We start from the raw sequence: 21,589 nt of genomic DNA on the forward strand, positions 1-21,589 counted from the left end.
GCGTCCTTTGGTCTCGCGTCCTGTTTTCCGCGTCCTTTTGTCGTAGATTCATTTTATTCGGTGGACTCTGGATCTTATGACCCCAGCAAGAAGGCTATTAAGCGCTTTCCATGACGCCTTTCTTTTTTTCTGTTCTTTGTGAGAGGTTTTCGGAGGGCATCATCTATTTATTTCTGTTGTTACCTTGAACTCTCCCCAAGCTTAGTCCACTTTCTATAGCTCGCTATGTCAGATTTTTGTAGGCTGGTAGGCTGGTGGGCGGGTGAGTAGCCATAAAGATGGTGTGCGTGTGAGGTGAATGCTTTGTATTTTTGTACCAACCAAACAGTACACCTTATAGATAAGGGGCAGTCTCAGACAGCCCATGATGATGCGGCAAGTTTCATTTAGTATCTACCTGGCCGGCGTGGCATAATATGTACCATACCGAGCCAGCATATTCCGGTGCGGAGTAACATAGTGATTATAACATAACTAGCTCTCAGTGTCTGCGGTTGCGCCCCTAAAAATACCTGTTCGTTTCTCTATTATGTTGTTTCTGGCAGCAACTTTCTGTTTTGTGTTATGACAGTGTTTCTTGTAAGGGCTCGGTCCAGAGTTACGGACAAATATTTTGGTGTAGGGCATTGTTCCAACAGTATCCCTTTCCACACCATCTGGAGTTTTCTTCTTTCCTGCTTTTTTTAGATTATATGGGTCAGGTTTGTGGTTTGGTTGGATTCGGTTTTAGGTATTTTTTTATGTAGTAGGCACTTAAATTTATGAGGGGTTCAGATAATTGTTGTTCAATAGATTCGAAGTCATCTTCCTGGACTCGAATGGCACAATCATCTTCGTTTATAAAGCTTTGTATGTCTGATAGTAAGTGTTAGTCGTTTATATAGACGTTAAATAGAGTTGCAGCCAAAACGCTTCTTTGTGGCAGCTCATTCTATTGTGTCCTCCAGCGGATTCTGTTTCCTTGGAATTACTATTGTTCATACTATAAAGTTTGCCAAAGAGCAGCCGTTTTAGTATTTGCGAGAAGCTCTTTTTATTAGGTTTAAATCCAGCTTGTTGGGTGACGAGAAGAGGTTCAATAGCAGCTGTCAGCCTGTTACAGATCATCCATTCGAGAGCTTTATCTAGATAGCACAGCAGAGATTTTGGTCATTAGCTCTTGGGATCATCTCTGTCTGACTCTCAAAACGAATATGTTAATAAAAATACCCATTTGAAATACCAACGGGCTAGCACAATATGTTCATGAGGTTCAAGCTTGTATAACAAATAACAATATTGACGTAATGTAATTTTATAAATCGAAGTTACATCAAAATTCCAAACTACTTAATATATAATAAAAAGTATGCAGATGGCACCGCACATGAAAGAACTGCAATTTTAATTGGGTCATCGATGAGGCCTCACCAAATAAATGAATTTCGTAAACACTATATCCAAGCAACTAGCGTTAACATAGATAACTGGAAAGGTCCGCTGACTCTTAGTGTCATTTATACTCCACTACAGCACACAATAAACAAACAGCAATATCAACAGTTTTTCGACACACTTGGAAATAGGTTTCTTGCGGAAGGTAACTACAATGCTAAACACATTTACTGGGGATCTAGATTAATACATCTGAAAGGCAGACAACTGTATATGAATGAATAATAATAGTCTTAGATATATATATCAAAATGTGAACCTCCAGACTTGGTCGATTTTTGTGTCACTGAGGAAATTCTGAAGTTCGAACCGAACTTCGAACAGTACAATCTTGTTTTGAATTGTCATTTGACCACTCTCCTATTTTGATTACGATATCCACAGAAATTCTTATGAAGGAACATCCATCATTCCTAGGTAATAAATTCATGAATTGAGAAATATTTCGGATTATTATTGATATAAATTGGATACTAAAATATTTCTGAAAAGTAACGGCGATGTAGAAAAAGCTATTACACAATTTACTAAAATAATACAAGAGGCAGCTTGGCAGTCAACACCAACCAGACCGTTGGAAACTAAACAATAATAATGGCAGAAATATGTCAGAGAACAGGCGCGCCTCCGAAAAAAAACTGCATTGAACTAAGCTACCGCCCAATTAAAAATTCTTCTAAATCTCAATTAACCAACCCTCCAATTCAAATGAATAATGGAAGATGGGCTAGGGGCTACAAAGAAAAAGCCGAATCGTTTGATGATCATCTGGAGAATGTGTTCCAGCCAAACCCTCCAGACAGAAACAAACTTAACATAACAAACGAGACCCAAAAGAATAACCGTATCAACTTGAACCAACCCTTATAAAAATTCACTACCAAACAAGTTCACCAAAAGGTAGAATTGGAGTTGGAACCTACAACGTCTACTGGATACGACTTCATTACAGCTAAAATTCTTAAAGAACTCTCCAAAAAGTAATTCTGTACTTAACACAGATTTAATTTAATCCCAAGAACGGACTACTACCCCATTCCATAGAAAGTGGCACAAATTATTGCAAAACCTAAGCCAGGTAGACCTACAGAAGACCTTAAATCATATAGACCTATTAGTCTACTGCCGATAATGTCAAAAGTTTTTGAAAAACTACTATTGGATAGTCTACATTATAGGTTACTGCAATTCTTGCAGAACTCCAACTAATACCTAACCCCAGTTTGGATTCAGACAATAACATGCGACCTCTGAGCAAACACATAGAGTCTGTAATTTTATTTATGAAGCTCTAGAAGAAAAAAATACTATTCAGCAGCCTTTTTGGACATTTTTCAAGCCTTCGATAGAATTTGGCACACTGGTCTACTCTACAAACTTAGAGAAGTCTTTCCCTTAAATTATTTTCTTATCCTTAAGTCCTACCTCCATAACCGGCATTTCCTAGTAAGACATGGCCATCGGTACACAAGTCGTTATCCAGTCAAAGCAGGAGTTTCACAGGGTAGTGTTCTGGGGAGATCTCAAATTTACAAATAATTTTTGTTAAAATGAAAATATAAATAGGAAATTGTCATGGGACCACTTGTTGCATGTTACTTGTAAAATAATTACACAATTAACTTATTGTGATATTATTACAGATTGTAAATAAATGGAAAGTTATTACAGTAAAATATCATTAAAGCCAGTTACTTTGCCATTTTTGTAGAGATAATTATAGTTGTTGATCTCCACCAATGTAAAGTGTCTTGACAGCTCTACAACCTCCTTTTCTGGCTGTGGTTAGATTTTACTTCCAAATATTTGTTGAAAACATAACTTTTCCACCTTTGAGCAATTGTTGAGCGATCTAGTCAGCTTTAACGTTGGTATGTCCAGTGACTTGCAGACCAAACGCCTCCACATTTCAGCTATTTCTCCCCATGACAAGGTCCTGCATGAATTGTTATCCATCGCTCTCTTTTGGTGTCTATGATCTGAGAGATTATATGTTAGTCCTAAGGCCAAATCGGTTGTGTGCTATTTACTAAGTACCTTACCTGCGTACTAAACACTACAATAAGCTGAACCTCTTCAAAAAACAACTTGTGTAAATATTTTTAATATAAGAAAAGACAGTTAAGATTTGATTTCACGTATAGTACCTCTGTATATTCGCTTATACGTGTTTCATCCTACCAGGATTCATCAGAGCGACTGATACAGAAGAATATTTCAATATATTGTTGGGGATGGTGTCATACGGATCTGCTTTGCTATATCTGTCCAGTACTCTTGGCTATCCAATAATGGAAAATATGCGAGTCAGCTTTTCTTTCTTTGTCAGCTTTTCGTCCTTTCAGTTTGTATTCAACCTACATCTAGCTAAAGCCCAGCAAGTAGTGACAAACTAGTTTTAGAGTTGCCAAAACTGAATAAACAAGCGTTATAAAATTCAAGGAATATCCGAGAATATCTTATTCTTCTTATTGGCCGTCTCCTTTCGAAGGTTGGCGATCCAAATGGCACTTGTAGCTTTTGAAACTGCTGCACGAAAGATTTCTGTGGATGTGCGGTCAAACCATCTCCTCAGGTCTTTCAACCACGAGTTCTTATTACGTAGTCCTAAGAGTCAACTCTTACATTTACTTACACTAGATCTTCTTTGCAATATTAAACATTTTGATTTATCAGTTATGGATACATTGATTTGGCATTGTTAACTTTTAGCTTCAACTTAACAAAAATTTTGATGGCAACACAGATTAAAAATTCAGCAAATACGTTCTATACCATGGATAGCAAATGAATTTGAACGTTTGTTTGTCGACGGTGTATTTTGTGTATTTACGAAGATCTAAATGTGTTTAGAGTACAAAGTTTATTATGAAAATATTAACGGAAAATCCACATTTTTTTTCAGAGTATTGATGTAAACTGTATTCCCATTTTCCATTGGATTCCACCACAAATAAAACCTAATTCCCAAATTCCAATAAAAACACATTAACGGTGACAAAAAGCTGCGTTCCCCAAGCCAAAGATATTCAATAAACGATACTCCCATTAAGGGGTGAAATCGAAAATGTAGAGGCGTGCCAGAAGGGGATAATGGGAGGGTCATTAAAAACAAAATTGCATTGCTATTTACGAAATGAGTTATTTTAATAAATTTATTTCAAAGTCCCGACAGTCAGCGACGTAAAACTTAAATACACAGATTTCTTTATTCGCTGTATAAAGCAGAACTGGACAGCACAACTAAATAGGATCTATATACAGTTTCCATAGTTATATATCTCAAGCGAGAGCTTTATAATAATGTGTTTTAGCTAAGCAAATGTGTAGAGTACATTTTGCGAATATTGTTTAGGTCAAACAACATCATCAACTTAGATACTTGTATGTTTACTATTCCATGAAATCATAAATCTATCCAATTTTGCATAGTTTGAATATATTGGTATAGTGTCTTTAGTTTTTTAAATATTTGTGTTACATCATGGAGTCTAGTTCCTCTCTCTTTAGTAATAATACATTGTTTTGGAGGTTTATAGGTCGCAGTCTGAAATTATTTCGTCCTAACCTTTCCCCACCAACTACTGCAGATATTATCAAAGGCAATGTGACAAGGGAGTAACTGTCGTAATAAGCTCACTGAACTGAAGTTACGACCCTTGTAGTGTCGCATGTCTGTCGCAATTACAGACGAGGTTTGTCTTTTTAGTTTTGCATATAGCCGTTTAGAGGGCGCTCAATGTAAGTCGTGTAGTTATAGTGAATTTTTGAAATAAACAAGTCGGTCGTAAAATGGGTTTTAGCCGCGAACATTTTCAAGCAATAATTTTTTACAATTTTCGGAGAGGATTATTTAGAGGATATAACAGCAATGTCTCGCTAAAAGGTTTTCTGTGTTTGGGAATGAAAGGTCAACTATTTCCCACTGGTATTGCGAATTTCAGCGTGGTCGCTCCAGTCTGAGCAACGAATCCAGACCAGGTCCCCCCAAAACAGCAGTCACACAGCAAAATATTGACGCGGTTCGTCAGGTAACTAAGGTTGACCTCCGTCTAACACATACTGGAAGATAGAGGCATCTTTGGGTACTTCAGAGACCTCGATCCAAAATATCCTACATGAAGAACTGGCTGTTGCGAAGTTGGTTCCCCGTTGGATCCCTCATTTGCTCAAAAAATGGTGTCGAAAAATATTGGAAGGGTTCAACAAAGGAACCTCAAAAAACGTTTATCGTATTGTTAGTGGCGATGAACAATTGCCTTAGAAGATCGAAGAATGGTTACTTATGATTGGTATGTAACCGTCTGTTTACCAGAAATTATCACGAAACTCCGACAAAGCAACAAACAACGGCGAATCATCCTACATCAGGACAATGCAAGTGCTCACACTGCCCAAAAGACAATAGAGATTTTTAAGCTTCAAAACATTGAATTGTTAAACCATCCACCGTATAGCCTCAACGACTTCTTCACGTTCCCAAAGATCAAGAATTCAATGCGTGGGCAGCGATTCCAGTCGCCAGAAGAAGCCATTAAAGCCTTTAAAACAGCGATTTTGCAGGTGTCAACTTGGTGGAACAAATGTGGAAAAGCAATAAAGTACTTTCAGTCTATATATTTTTTGTCTTTATGGCTATAAGCAAAACTAAAAAGACAACCCTCGTAATCACGAGCAATAAATCCCCAAAGCAACTGTCACAATTCAAACTTCCTACGCCAATTGGTTCAGTTTTATACTTTGGTCGTTTATGTAGGGATACAGGGTGTCCCAAATTGGTATGTATTGCAGGGTATACCGTATAATGTATGTATATATAGAGTTATATGTATATATAGAGTTATATGTATATATAGAGCTGAATTCCATAGCTCCAACTGGGTTTTAAAATACCTTTATATGTTAAATTTTCTTGTCAATTGACAGTTTTGACTTCTGTCCTATTAACAAATATAGTTTGCTGAGTTTAAGGCTCAGCTATTTTCACTTGGTAAAAATGCGTTTTCTTCATGTGAGTCTACGATCCAAATGCATTCTTAAGTATCTTATGTCGTCTTTCTGTAGCAGAGGTTGACCGTTTAATACGGAGGGCAGTTTCATTTGCGGTTTGTAAATGTTACTTGCGCAAATTTTTCCTCGTTGGTTCGTAGACGCCAAATTTTTTAAACAAGTTTGTAGTGCATTTAGGTTAGCCTGTACTCTGTGTGATGCTACAGCTGGGTCTTTATGAGATGAGATTAGTGTTGTGTCATATGCATAAGTTGCTGTTGTGCCTTTTGATGAAGTAGGTAAGCCCACAGACTGCAGTGAATATCAGGTACAGCACTGCACAGTTGTGTAAGATAAAGTAGGGCTTTCTTGGTAATTCCTTTACGATTCTTACAATAATTAGGTGATACCCTGGGGACTTTTTGGGGTTTAATTTAGTGTGAATAATATGTGTGAATTCATTCAATGTAAATGAAGTTTTAAGTTGATAGGGAGATTCTAGATAAAGTTGGATTTCATTATCTATATTGATATGTTCGTCTGCAGGAAAAGGTTGGATATCCATTTTAAGATGTTCAGCAGAAATTTCAGTTTTATCTTTATTACTTTTTGCCCATGCGCCATCTTCAGTGCGGATTGGATGATTGGTGAATCCTCTGTATATTGGAGAAAACCTTTATAAATATTGTTTTTTAAATCCTCAAATAAAAAAACAGGAGGATTTAGTTCGGGTGAACGAGGGGCCACATAATTGGACCATAAGTTCCAATCCACATATTATGAAATTTTTGAGGAGTGTCTCGAAATTGTGTCACTGTAAAAGAAAAGGATGCGCCTTGACGGCGAACTGGATTGATATCTAACAGAAGAAAGAGAAGACAGAAACGTGGACATTGCATCTTGGTGGAAAGACAAGCAGAATAAATTTCCTACCGTGGCTCGTTTATCAAGGGATCAATTCTTGCTACGTTCGTCAACGGCTCTTCTCCAGAGCCGGCTTGACTATGAGGAAACAAAGAAGCCGGCTGATCGAGGATTACGAAATAAATTACGAAATAAATTACGAAATTAACTAGCCTTACTCAGTATTTTTGTCTGTACAAAAAATGTAGACTTACCTTTTGGTATATCGATGTATTCGTAGTCCATAGCGTTGACCGTCGCGACGCCATCCGAGGCACAAAAGAAGGGACGTCCCGTGTGGTTACTGTTCGCTGTTTCGATGATGAAGTCGAAGTGTCGTCTTGAGACTTGAGATAGTCAAAAACCCTCTGGCCATGCTTCGAGGTGGTCCGTATACCAAGAGGGTATACGAATAAATCACTCTATTGTATTGCGATTTTGAATGTCGATAATTCAAGTTAATTGTCACGGTAATACGATACTTTATACGTTTTGTATGTATTGGCGACACAAAATAACGAAAGAGAAAGTCAAATTCTCCGTACTCAAAACATAATAAATTAGACAGCCAGTTTAACAATTTTACGAGATTTTACGAAATAACAGGATACAGGAACAATATATTTTAAAGCAAATAAGTTAGAATATGCCATTGAATTAGATCACATTAGATACAGTAAAAGAAAAATATTAAATGTAAAATATGAAAATAAATACCACATACTTTCCCAAACAAAAGTAATTTAATAATATTCCTCCAAAATTACTCATAAAATTTTAACATTCCATTAAAAATAAAAAGATTATAGCGATTTTCAGTCTAACGAAAAGTAATAATTAATGAAAAAAATATTAAATTAGAAGGTGGGCCATGCATTGTTGTGTAAATGATCCTATATGGTATGAAACAATTTTAAACAGGAGAAACTCAAAACAAATAAAAATGTTTACATAACACATTGTACAAGAAAATGTGCCACTTGTAGAAGCTGAAGTAATTAATTAAATTGTTCTAATAATATAATTTTGATTTTAATGTTAATACAATTTGTAAAAGTAAAATATACTCAGAAAAAAATATGTTTACTTATTTAGAAAATATAATTTAAGTTAGCTTTGCGGAACAACGGATGTTCCTTGGAATACGGGATGGGCCAGCGAAAATAGCTGCGGGACGAGACAGATGGAAAAATGCGAGAAACGAGACGGAACAAGAGCCTGTTTTACGTTCCGCTGTCCCGCGTGAATCCCTAATCGCCTAGAACAAATCGAACTATCATCGTCAAACTAAACCTACTAAAAAAGATTACATTATTTTTATCTTTAGTGAAGACTTTTCAAGGAAAAAATGACTTTTAAAAGCTATCAAGAGGTTGACTGAAACGAGAAGTCACCATACTCTTCCAAGAGAGTTGTAACATAAATGACCGAAGGACAAAGTTTGCGACTCCAGGGAAAACTCTAACAATCGCCGCCACTGCACGTCGGATGTACAGCAGACTCGGTTAATTGGCGAGTTAATTAGTAATGATCTGATGGTTTTTCTTTTGGCTTTTCTGGACAACGGAAAAAGCACACCACAATCTCACTTTTTAAATTTTATGAATCGTGATGGCTAATTAAAATCTAGTTAGAATAAATCTTTTGATATTTACGAGCGTTATTGTTGGTATAAATCATTTCAACAAAATATGGTTTCGCATTTGAACGGTTGGCTATACCTTCCCTTTGAAATATAACTTTACTGGTGATGTGCTTTATTGGTTTATCATTAAATAATGAGATTTAATTTAACTGTTTTTATTAAATATAATAAATTAATGATCCTTCTCATTCATTGTCTTATTATTTTCCTCATTAGTTAAAAAAAAATCTTACACGGTATGCCACTGGGAAAACATTACGGTTTTGATTTGAGAAGGTTTAAATTCTATTATTTCACTTAGTACTCGTATTGTTTTAGTTGTTGTTGATATTCTCCGTTCTTGATTTTACACATCTCCACTTTGTTCAGATACACATACCTATTGGTGATTTATCTTGAGTGATTCTAATTACTGTTCTTTTTTCCATTCGTAGTTACAGCTCATTCATAAAAAAAACTATATATATATATATACCGGTTTAAGAACGTCTTTCGACGATGACCGATGCCTAACATCCACGTCCTTCTATCGTCCCATCGGCCATCTCTAAGATCCCTTGTACTCATTGCCTTGGTTACCCCTTCTTTGCATGTTTTTTGGGTCTTCCTCATTTTTTACGGTTTGGTTTACCCACTGCATAATCTTTTTGGGCAATCTATGTCTTCCATTCTTTGGACATGACCATACCAAATTAACTGTTTCCTCTCAATATCTGTTGTTAAGTAACCGTCTACTCCAATTCGTCGTCTTATCTCCTCATTTTGAACTCTTTCCCTGCGGGATATACCTAACGATCTTCTAAACACATCCATTTCTACAGCTTCTAATTTTTTTCTGTTGTTCTCGGTTATTCGCCAAGTTTCTGTCCCGTAAATTAGGCTGCTTTTAATTAGTGTTTCATATATATTGTATTTTCGCTTTATTCCTATTTCGGGGCTCTAAAGTATTCCATTTAGGCAGCCAATTGTTCTTCTAGCTTGTGTTACCATTTTCTTTATTTCCTCATCGTCTTTTCCCGTTCTATCGAAGATTACTCCCAGGTACGTGTATTCACTACAGGATGTAATTTCTTTATTATTCTCCAGTTCGATATTGGATAACTCAACTCCTATAAAATATAAAAAAAACTAATACGACTTTTAAAGCGTATTTTGAAGAAAATTGAGCAACGTATTTTGAAGAATAAATACTTATTATTTACATACTGTCACCTCAACCTCAAAAAATGGCTCTACATGCTAGTAAAGAACTAAAAGCAAGAATTGTAATGAAATTAGAAGATGGTTGGTCATTATCTGCCGTAGCGAACAGGTTTAACGTAAGCAGAACAACAGTTTTTAATATTAGTAAAAGGTGGAGAGAACAAGAAACTCTTGAAAGAAAGCAAGGAACTGAAAGACCAAAAATATCTACCGCTTATGAAGATCTTACGCTTTTGGAGAAATTAGAAGAGAATCCTTTTGAATATGCGAAAAATGCAAGAATTATGTCACAGTTTCCGGGAAGAAAGACAACAATGCCGGTATTTAGGCGCCTTGTCCTTCCGGTATGGATCTATGGAGGAGTATCACCGAGACGCCAGCTCTTATTTCTTGCCGTACTGCTCCACCATAGGCCGATCAGACACCAGCATATTCTAATCTAAGCCGTAGATTCGTTTCAGAATTTTAAACTGCTGCGTTAGCCTTTTTTATTTTTCTGTACACCGAGCCAGAGCTTGAACCGACATCCACTTTATCATTCGATAGTGAATCGAATGAGAATCGGCCGGCTGACTCGCTTGGCTATCTGACACCATCAGGCCTTTACAGTTTTTGCACGATTTCTCTCCATCCTTCTCCGTCCTGGGCTAGTTGTTCGGCTTCATGTAACCCTTGGCTAATCAGTATTTTTGTTTGATCTACCCAATGGCTTGGAGATCTTTCCCTAGTCTCTTTCCTTCAACTCTACCCTCGACTATCAGTTTTTCCATCCACCTGGGGTGTATAGACCAATAATAATAGATTTAATCTTCTATATGTTGATAAATATCCAGCAGCTGGTCATTTTAGCGCCATGGTATGGGGATGGATTTTATTCAGAAGAATGGGAATGGTATATTGATGGATGGTTTGTTGGGCAGACTTATCTGAATATTCTAGAAAACATAATATTTCTCAGTGTAGAACAGTTGTATCCAGAATATAATTTTATCCTCTAACAAGATAATTGTCCTGTTCACACCGCAAATATAATAAACCAATGGTTCCAGAATAATAACATCGAAACCTGGGCTAGCTACAGTACAGATTTAAACCCAATGGAGAATGTGTGGGAGGTTATTATAAAACGGTTATATCGTCGTAATTTTATACCTGAAAATGCTGAAGAGCTCTGGCAGGGTATACAACAGGTTTGAGAAGAGCTCTCTAAAGACGACAATTTCATAGTGCCTTTTACGCAGATGGACCGAAGACTACAAGCTGTTATCAATTCTGATGGAGATATTACAAAATTTTAATTTTATTTTTACACACTAATTTAGTATAGTTTTGGTCTTGCAGACCCTCGCTTTCTTTGGAGAGTTTATTGTTCCCTCCATTTTTTATTAATAGAAAAACTGTGGTTCTACTTAAGTTAAAATGTTTTGCTGCCTCTAATAGTGCTCAGTTATCTTTTAATTTGGTTACAATTCTTGCTTTAATATATTGTTGAGGTAAGACGTTTGTTTTATTCCTTAATAATAATAAAAATAATAACAATAACCCTATTTTATGTAAAAACTATCATTTATAAATACTCTTTATAAAATGCAGGAATTCCAAATAATATCAAAATTTAGACCTTAATAATTATTACAATTTATAAATTAACATATGTAATCAATTGTTTGTTGATTTTATTATTTATCTGTCATAATAAATATAATATAATGCCAGACCAATCAAATACACTGCTCAAAATGATCAAATTTTACTACAAAGAGTCGTATCAGTTTTTTTAGGAACCAGCTTACATGAATTGTTACATTAAAATGAGTTATTTTCATCATTGCTCTCTGTAGCATAGCTACGAAGATGGCTGTGTAAGCCGAAAGCGCTCAGCTAGGAATTAAAATCTTTTACGCATTTTAAAAATACTTCCCTTTTCCATCTTTTGACTTTCATAAGTGTGTACAAAAACATATCAGTCCTTTCGTTTACTAAATAATATATTCGTAAAATCCGATATTGTTAGGTCTCGTTAGCGCTTAGAAACTATAATCGATTTATACTAAATAACTCACGGGAGAACTGAGAAACAGTAATTACTCACAACAAAACGTACCCGCCCATTACACAACTGCATTACGGAACAATATGTCATCAAACAAACGTAATGTTTACAACATATAAAGGTCATTCTGCACACAGGATGGAGTGTGGTAATGTCTATTATCAAATGTTCTATTAGTGCTTGGGATGGGCCCTGTTTAATCAGGAAGGGAATGTGCATCTGGTCAGAGACTAGTTATGAGTTTTTAATTATTATATTGTGTCAAATTCATCATTAAAAACACGAACACGTTCATTTTAGGTTAGGCATCAGATGACGATAAATGGTCGACATTAACCCCCATTATTCTTTTATAAATTTTCCTTATGCAAAAAAAGTAGGTGTGTAATAGATTATTTTTTTAAAAATTTCATTTTCTTTTATCTATATTTCTTAAAACGCTGATGCCCATTTTGATGTCTTCAAAAAAATCAGGAGGCTAACATGGAATACTGCAAAATGGACCATTAAAATTCTTGCAAATAAGGTATACTTTTATAGACCTTGTCATTTATATATCAGTTCAATCTGATCGGTAAATCAGAGAATTAACACTGTCGTTTTTGAGCATATAAAGAAGAAATACTTGCAATCGGTTTAAATTCATGGACATATACTAGTTCGCTCCAACGGTCAGATTTTCATACCCTACAGAAAAGGGTTACAGGTACATTCGCTACGGGCATATATTTCTTAGTAAAGATAGTTTAAAAATTCCTTTAGTAGGTACAAAATGAGTAATACCGTATTACCATATACATGTGTTGAAGTGGTGGAAGTAACACCTTTTTCAGATCCTTAAGGCTTGGGATTCACGCAGAAAGCAAGGGATTGTATAGCCACTTTGTTGGTCAAGCAGCATTGAAGTCATTTTTAAATTACCACATGGTGTCCATTTGTGGTCTGAATAGCAGAGTTTGCTTAAAATCAGTTCAAGGTTTTCGTAACATTTTTTCAAGTGAACCAACCATTTTTTCAAGAGTACCCAACTGGTATAGAAGCATAGTTATTGTCATTGTGTAGAAGTACTGCTTTAAGGCTTCTTTTTGAAGAATCAATAAAGTCTCCACTCATTACGACCATATTCTAGTTGGAAATGTGACATAAGTCCAGGAACATCATTGCAAAATACCAGGTCCTTCTCTTGGGAGACGAAATATACAAATTCCTTTTCCCTACATCGATACCAAGAAAAGGATATATCCGGAGCCGACATATGTCAATTTTTCAATCTAGATCCTAAAATTTCTACCGATTCTTTAGAAAGGCCTAAGTGTCTTACTAAATCGTTCAGTTCAAATTGTGAGAATGGAATGGCATCAATTGTGCTAGAATCTAGCAACGGTCAAAAAAGTAAAGCATTTGCAACATTCCGATTCTGAGCAACGCGGTCTCGTTCATTTTATATGCTTCAAACACTCTCCATCGTTTGATTTGATACAAAGTAATTAGTAAACAAGCATGGGGCTATGAGCAAATGCTTCACCAAGATACTAACTAAGGGATTCTGCAACTTCTAGATATCAAAAGTATTACTGCATGTCTTACAAGAACTATACCATTTGAATTGGTGTAGAGTTAATGCGATGGAATAAAATCAGATCTAAAAAGTGCGGTAGTGTTCTCATCAAAGTATAATAACTTTTACTATTATAGGTAAATATTTTACGTTGATACTGAAAACGCTTATAAGTTTAGCTGGTTTTATTTATCATAGTAGGTTAGGTTAAGTTACAATGGCTAATTGATCTTAAAAGTACAGATTGTAATGTAAGGTATCTGTAGCTCATAACATTTAATAAAAATGTGATAATAACAAAGTTTCCCAGGTATTGATTACTTATTTGCATTTTGGTGCACACTTTTACTGTTTAATACGCGGTATTTTCCTGTAAGTTTTAATATAATAATATGATTCAATTCTGAATTTAATATTTTATCTCATAGGATGATAGTCCAGAAAAAGCTTTTTTGATTAAAATCAATAGGCGGGCGGAAATAAAACGTAAATATTAAATATGTCACTCACTTCCGGAAAGCTTGGGTAAAGAAACATTTGGTGTTAAAAGGATATAGGTATTTTAATTTAACTTTTTTATTTAACAGATTTTCAAAGATAAAACAACATTTAAATAAATGAACTTTGATCAAATAAAAAGGACAGATATCGAGCACAGTTTATTAATTAAATCCTGCCCAAGTACTTTCGCTTCCTAGAGCATCTTCAGGGGCATTTCGTCAATTTTGGCATATTCAACAAACTGTTGAGAATGTCATAAACATAAATTTGTACAGTACACTACACTACACAAGTACAAGCAGCTTAATTTTTTTTTTAAAAAGGTGAAGCTACATTATGGTTGGCATCAGGAGAGAGAATGGAATAAGAGTTAAATAAATATATATATATATATATATATATATATATATATATATACATGGAATGGAACATTCCTACATTCCTACATGGAACAATGCAGTAACAATTTTACTACACAAGAAAGGAGACAAGGCGCACCTAGAAAACTATAGGCCAATCAGCCTATTGAACCACATCTATAAAATGTTTACCCGAACAAATTACGACAAGACTAGAGAAAAAGTTAGATTTCTACCAGCCATGAGAACAAGCTGGCTTCCGCTCAAAATTCGGAACAAACGATCACCTGCAAACAGTAAAAACCTTAATAGAAAAGTCGCTAGAATATAACAGACCACTGGTACTTATCTTGGTAGACTTTCACAAAGCCTTCGATACTGTGGAATTAGACAGCATTATAACTGCTCTGAACAATAGTAGAATAGATTACCGGCTCACAAAGCTAGTACAAACATTATACCAAAACGCCACAATGCGTGTAAAACTACATGATACCACCAGAGAAATTCATATCAAGCGAGGTGTAAGACAGGGCGACACTCCCTCACCTAAATTATTTATAACGGTCCTCGAATACGCCTTTAAAATGCTAAAGTGGGAAAATAGAGGAATAAAAATAGATGGAGAAATGCTCAATCATCTGCGTTCATAGTACTTATTACCGAAGATCTGGGTGAAGCACAACAAATGGTACAAGAATTAGAAAACGTATCTTCAACAATAGGTCTAAAAATGAACATCAGTAAGACCAAATTTAGAAGAAGTAGAATTGACAGAAAAGTACATATATCTTGGTCATGAAATCAGAATAGGCAAGGACACCAGACCTGCGAATTTCAACGACGAATAACACTTGCTTGGGCGGCGTATGGTTCACTAAGAGACATCTTTAAGAGCAACATCCCGATAACTATGAAACGGAAGACATTTGACCAATGCGTTCTTCCTATTATGACATACGGAGCAGAAAAAGACAAAAAGAGACAAAAAAAGACAAAATAAGGAACCAAGACTTAAGGAAAAGAACAGGTATCAGTGATGTCGAACGTATAGCCAAGCTGAAATGGAATTGGGCAGGTCACATAGCGAGACTGAAAGACACAAGATAGACCAGAAAACTAATTGACTGGCGTCCAAGAGAAGACAAACGCAGCAGAGGACGACCACCAACACGCTGGATGGACGACATTGGACGAATATCCAAGAAATGGCAACAAGAAGCACGGAACCGTGAAGACTGGCGAAAAATGGGAGAGACATATGTCCAGCAGTGGACAAAAGAGGTTGCATAATGATGATGAATATATATATATATATATATATATATATATATATATATATATATATTTAAGCCCTTCTCTCTATTCGAATTGCCGAATATAGGCCTTTCCTAATTCTCGCCATTCATTTCTGTTGCTTGTAAGACGTTTCCACATTGGTCCGGCAGTTCTTTTAATATCGTCGCTCCAGCGCATTTGCGGTCGTCCTCGTGGTCTTTTGGCTCATATGGCCGCCAATTCCCGATTTCTTTATTCTATCGGCCATCCTTAAGACGGCCGACAGCATCTTTCACTTTTGTTCTATTACGAATGTCTTCATTGGTTTTATGGTCTTTGAGTGAGATACCCAGTATCTGTCGTTCCCTAGCTCTTTGAGTTTTTCTGATCTTCTCCATGTTTATTTTAGTGAGCTGTGAGTAGTGAGTGTGTCCAGGTTTGAGCTCCATATCTAAGTACAGGTAGGATACAGGAATTAAACACTTTGATTCGCAGTCTTTGAGTTATATTTTTATTTTTGAGTACGTATGAGAGTCTTCCGAATGCTGCCCGTCCCATTTTTACACGTCTGCTTATTTCGGTAGTCTAATTTTTTTTGCTTACCTTGACATTTTGACCCAGATATGTATATTAATCTACGTGTTATATATCTGTCCCTTGGATGTTTATCATAGGTTTGTCATCTTTGTTTGACATTAGTTTAGTTTTGCTGAAATTCATTTTCAGTCCTTTTTTAGGGATTCTGTGTGTAGCTCCTCAATCATCGTATTCAGTGCATTCCATGTGTCGGCTATTAGTACTACATCATCTGCGTATCTAAGATGGTTTAAGTATCTTCCGTTAATAGGGATTCCCCTATTTTCTCAGTCTATTGACTTAAAGATATCTTCTAGGGCAGCTGTAATGCTTCTTCTATTGCCCACAGTTCTACGCTATCAAAAGCTTTTTCATAATCTATAAAGGCCAGACATAATGAGAGATTGTATTCGTTAGTCTTTTCTATTAGGATTTTCAAAGTATATAGGTCACAGGTGCTGTACCCTTTTCTAAATCCGGCTTATTTTACTGGTTGATATCCATCACATTTAATTGTTAATCTGTTTGTAATAATCTTTGGTTTTGTAAAGTTGTGAAAGAAGTAAAATTGGTCGATAATTTTACAGGTCTATGGTGTCTCCCTTTTTGTGTATTAGTAGTGTTTTAACAGTATTCCATTGTTCGGGTATGTTGCCTTCGAATAGACATTTATTAAATAGTAGTTTTAGATATGTGATGGCTTCTTCTCCGCCTTCCTTCAGCATTTCTGCTAGGATTCCATCGCTTCCAGGAGCTTTATTCCTTTTTATTGATTTTACTGCTCTTTCTATTTCTTCGTGGCTTATTTCGGGCATCACTTCTGAGTTGACCTTTGGTATCTGCCTTTTCCAGTTCTACTTTGAGTAGTTAGGGGGATCGTTTCTGGAACGATACAGATCGGCGTTGAACTTTTCAATTGTGTTTGCTATATCATTATGTAAATATACATATTATATATGATGAAAAGATCCCTAATGATTGGAAAACCTGGAAAACCGGGATTATATGCCCAATCTATAAAAAAGGGGATAAACTGAAATGCGAAAATTATCGCGGCATAACCCTCTTTGCACAGCGTACAAAATTTTTACTTACATACTAAACAAACGACTCCAAAAACTAACTGAAAATATTGTCGGGGAATATCAAACCGGTTTCCGACAAGGAAGATCTGCAACTGACCAACTATTCACAGTGAAACAAATCTTAAACAAATCGTGGGAATACGACATTGACGTCCACAACATATTCATAGATTTCAAACAAGCCTACGACTCAATTAATAGGAACAAGTTATATCAAATATTGCAGAGCTTTAATATCCCCCAAAAATACATCCGACTGGTAAAAACAACAATGGATTCGTCAATAGCAACTGTCCGAGTGCAAAATGAGCTCACTGAAAACTTTACGATAGCTCAGGGATTAAAGCAAGGAGACGGGCTGGCACCGACACTATTCAACCTGACCTTGGAATATGTGATAAGACAGCTGAATATAGGAAGAGGTAATCTCCTAACAAATAAATCAATACAGATTGCCGCCTATGCCGATGATATCAGCATCATGTCTCGCAGAACAGAAGAGGCGGCAGAAATATATTCACAATTAAAATCAAAGGCAAAAGAGACCGGACTAGAAATAAATATTCAAAAGACAAAAAAGTTAACACAGGCAAGAGCTAGGGGAAACAGACGCACAGTTGAATTAGAGGACGATATTGAAACGATAGAAAGTTTCACATATTTAAGAGTTACATTAAACACGGATGGAACAGAAGAACCAGAAATCCAAAGAAGAATAGTAAAGGGAAACAAAGCTTATTTTTCACTCGATCATGTGTTTCGCTCCAAAAACACAACCTGGAAATCGAAAATCAGGGTCTACAAAACTATTATCAGACCAATAGTATGTTATGGATGCGAGACATGGGTGATGACAGAAGAGACAAAAAGAAAACTGGAAATCTTCGAAAGAAAAGTCCTAAGAAAGATATTTGGATCTATTAACGAAAACGGAATATGGAGATCCAGGTATAACCATGAACTCTACCAACTGTTCAAAGAGACACCGATCTCAGAATTCGTTAAACTTCAGAGACTTCGCTGGGCTGGTCATGTAGTAAGAATGGAGACAGAAAGATTGCCGAAAAGAGCCCTTGATAGTAAAATGCAGGGCGCAAGACCAAAAGGAAGGCCACGGAAAAGATGGGAGGATGAAGTGGCAGCGGACGCGCAAAATTTGCGAGACGTGAGAACTTGGAGAAGATCGGCGCGGGACCGACAAGGTTGGAGGCATAGCTTGGAGGAGGCCAAGGCCCAATTTGGGCTGTAGCGCCATTGGAGAGAGAGAGAGGGACATATTATATAGTATATAATATAATATATTGTATTTTATAGAAAATATTACGACCTTTCTTTTAGTATTAAAATTAATTTGTGTACCTGGCATGTTTCGTTTTGTAGATATTTAGAAAAGAACTATAGATTTTATGTTAGTGCAGTTTTTTATTAATAAATTTTGTGTTCCTACTAAAATATAATAAACAAAAATTATAAAAATTATAATCTAATTTTATAAACATAAATCAAAATATCAACAATTAAAAATTATTTGAATTTAATAACTCATTATTTTACAATATAGTATTCACCTAATCGATAGCCTGTAATCATTATTGCATTCTTTATCATGTTAATAAATGTTAAAAAAGTTGTCCAATGTTTTTAACACACAGTCGCATAAGGTTGATAAGTACCGATATAGAGTACCGAACGCCCTAAAGCAATTCAGATCCAACACTGTCAAAGACATTTTGTATACGAATTTTCATATTATGTGCTATGGGCGCAGTGGCGGATCCAAGGGGGGGTCACGGGGGGCATGACCCTCCCCAAACAAAATTAAATATCAATCAAATAATCCTAAAAAATAATAATTTTAAACCCATCAACGCTATAAACAGGAAGTCAAGAGTGGAAATGATTCAAACTCATTTATTCTAGGGGTAAGTGTAGAATTTTGCGGAAGCCCTTTTACATTTTCAAATTTTGTCAATTCGTCATTTGAGTGCCAGAGAATTATCGATGGGATAGAATTATTGCTCATTTAATGTACATGACATGACTTTTCGCACGAAATCAGCATATTTTTATTTTGTATTTAGGTATTTCTTATCTTCAGTTTTGTCTACGAATTGGTTGTTTGTAATTTGAATATGTATTATAATTGTTGAGACTGTGTGCTACATTTTATAATTTATATATAATAAATATCAAAGTGAATATTGTTGGGTTGAAAGGTGGGTCATCTTCAGTTCTAGGGCTAATAAATCACCAAATTATACAACGCTCTTGAAACAATTTCTACGTGGAAGGACAGTAAAATGTCAGCTGATGCATTTTCATTAATGCAAACTATTTGGAGCCCAGAATTTCTCATTTTAGTAGTTTTCTTAGTGATGTTTTAGGTACAACTGTATCACTTAGTCATCTACTTCTGTCACCATAATTAGATTTGAAGAAAGCTACTGAGGTCATAGAGGACACTACATGCACAAAATAAAAGATCAAATGCTGAATCTGTTTTCAGCAAACTTTACTATGAATTAAACGAAATAACTGAACAACCAGACATTGAATAGAAAATGGTATAGTTTCTCATTAAACCTGTCGTCAAAACCAATCTGCAAACTCTTGCGAAGAATATTTCCGAAGATCTATTTATTTACCCCTTTTAGACAATATCTTATTTAGAAGAAAGGCTTTCACCGAAAGTTAAGAATCTATTTATTCTTCGAGTTTTTTTACCTAAAACTAATAACACACTAGAAGATAAAGTTGCATTAAAAAAATTGTTGACTTCCAGGATATTGTTGGACCATTTACTGCATATTCCACAGTACAACAAGAGAACAAGAGTTTTCATTGTGGATTCAAAAATTGACAGGAGTCGTGCAAAATAATAGAAAACTTCCTGATTATATTTTAGAAGTATTAGAAAACTGCGATATTTATATGTATACAAGTATCAGAATATTTCTGCTAATGTTAATTACACTACCAGACACTGTAGCAACAGCAGAGCTTAGTTTTTCTACGCTTAAGCGTCTGAAGACTTAGCTTAGAAATAGAACTTCGGAGGAAAGGTTAACTGGTTTAGCACTCATCATTGTGCATCCTGATTTTTCTAGATGTTGATGCAATCATAGAGCGATTTGCTAAATCGGATAGGCGAAAATTTTATAAAATTATATAATATTTACTTATCTTATTCTTATGGTATTTTTAAACAGTGAATCTTTATTTGCCACTCGTTGTCGGCTGTTGCTGACAATTTGTGAGAAAAATTTCAATACCGAGTAAAAAAATATTTCACTCACTTGTAGCCTAATATGCCTAATTATAGAAATAACTATTCTTAAATTATATTATGTTTTTGGTTGAATAAATTAATTTAAATAAAATGCTGTTTACACTTCTTCTTAAGGTTCCTTCTTTATTACGGAAGGGTTGCTATAACTACAGCAAATTGCTCTCTATCTTGAGCTGTTCTTAGTATCTAATGTGTGTCCATGCCTGTCCAGTCACATTATTTAGCCAGGAGCATTTTCTTCTTCCTGGGCCTCCTTTTCCTTCTACTTTCCCTTCCATTATGAGTCGTATTTTTCTTCTCTGTAAATATGTCCTAGATAACTCGTTTTTCTGTTGTTTACAATATTTAGGAGTTCTCTCTCAGTCCTTATTCTTCTCAGCATCTCGTTGTTGGTCACGTGCTCTGTCCACGAAATCTTCAGCATCCTTCGCAAAATACACATTTCAAAGGCTACTATACGCCTCATACTTGTAATTCCGAGAGTCCACGTTTTCACTCCGTATAGCAATAAGGAATAAATGAATGTTTTTACAAATTGATATCAGATATCCAGAGTTAATGCATTTAAATTACTTTATATATATATATATATATATATATATATATATATATATATATATATATATATATATATATATATATATATATATATATATTATTATGATTGTTTATTTTGACTTTAATCTTAGTTTATTGATCCAATAAAAAAGAATTAT

Source organism: Diabrotica undecimpunctata, chromosome 7, assembly GCF_040954645.1.
Source record: "Diabrotica undecimpunctata isolate CICGRU chromosome 7, icDiaUnde3, whole genome shotgun sequence".
NCBI lineage: Eukaryota > Metazoa > Arthropoda > Insecta > Coleoptera > Chrysomelidae > Diabrotica > Diabrotica undecimpunctata.